Genomic DNA, 1,608 nt, shown 5'->3' on the forward strand with positions numbered 1-1,608 from the left:
ATCTATCTATCTATCTATCTATCTATCTAGACTAAGTGTTTATTTATAATGATCATTTTATGTCTTAAAGGAGACAAACATCCAAATCAACTTGGCTTTATGGGAAATAGTCATTTCCTCCTATAAACTCTGGGAGGCAACGGTTGCCATTAAATATTTAAGCTAACTGGTTGTGAATTTTTAGTTGTAGAGGGTTTCCCGTCCCTCTGTTCTCTGCAGAATTGTTTAATGTCGGTTGTGGTTTTCTGGCATGAACAGCCTTTCTAAGGTCACACTGTCTCATTCTAGTTCAGACTTGTTCCAGGCCAGGGGTGTATTTAAGAGGACCACTTCCCAGTTCACTTCCAAAAAGCACTCTGCTCTGGTATTATAACTAGCAATTTTAGCCATGTGTTCACTTTAAAAGAACACATGCCTCTCCTTTATGTCATGCCTTTCTTGGTTGTTGGGAGCCAGGTAAAGGTCGGATCTGGCCTGCAGGCCTGAGGTTTGACACATATGATCTAGTTCATTTCATTTTAAAACCTTGTTGTTGCCGTTCAAAGGCTCACTAATGGGCTATAGATCATTATTTCACCAACCAAGTGTGCTTAACTTTTAACCTTTATCCATGAGGCAGACACCCAGTCTACATCTGTGACTGGGCTTAAAACAAAGTTAGAGTGACTAAAGTTATCCTCTCTATAGTATTGCTGCTATGGACTTAACCTGCTGGAGGACATGGGGACCGATTTTCATCACTCTGCTTCATTCAATTCCAATTAAATTCTAAAATATTTTATTTATCTCAAAGGGAAATTAAATGTTTTAGCAGCTCAGTGTTTATGTGTTTTCATCAAGTTGTTGTAGGTGTATTTAACTCTATTCTCCCATTCTGCAGTAATTGTTAGTTCAACTCATAACTTTATATTCTCTCTGCTTTTTTATGTATTTGCAACTTTATCTGATCTGGTCCTGTTTGACTGACTCCATCCTGGAAAGACCTATCAGCTAGGCTAGACCCATCAACACCTTCGATTTTAGATGATGATAGGTGGGCCTGCTTTTCAGTGTTTAGTCCTGTTTCTCTCCTCTATAGCTATTTAGTAAGCTTTTACTGTAACTAACTGGAGGTGCTCCCTTCTATCCTTTGAAATGAAAACTTCTACAGAGCTTATCTGCTCCACTCTTTCTTTTCTCGACAGAGCCATCAATGGAGCTATTTCACTGATAACTTTTCTAACATAAAATGTATTTATAGATCAGAGATTATATGTTTATTCTATGTCTGCTGCTGTCTCTTTGAACCCCAGTCGGCCTAAGCAGATGGCCGCTCACGCTGAGCCTGGTTCTGCTGGAGGTTTCTTCCTGTTCAAAGGGAGTTTTCCCTCTCTACTGTCGCTGCATGCATGCTCTGTGTGAGGGATTGCTGTAGAGTCATCAAAATGCAGGAGAATATCTACTGGGCCCTACCAAGGGTTAAAAAACAGCAGCTGATTTGATTCGTGTTGTCTCAGGTTTTTTGGGGGATTTTAGACAGGAAGGGGGCCCTCTGAACTGAGAAAACTACACATCAAACAGACCCATTCTACAGATAGAGAAGCTTTAATAGAATAGACATCCATTAAT

Source organism: Cyprinodon variegatus, unplaced genomic scaffold, assembly GCF_000732505.1.
Source record: "Cyprinodon variegatus isolate N-32 unplaced genomic scaffold, C_variegatus-1.0 Scaffold835, whole genome shotgun sequence".
Classification (NCBI taxonomy): domain Eukaryota; kingdom Metazoa; phylum Chordata; class Actinopteri; order Cyprinodontiformes; family Cyprinodontidae; genus Cyprinodon; species Cyprinodon variegatus.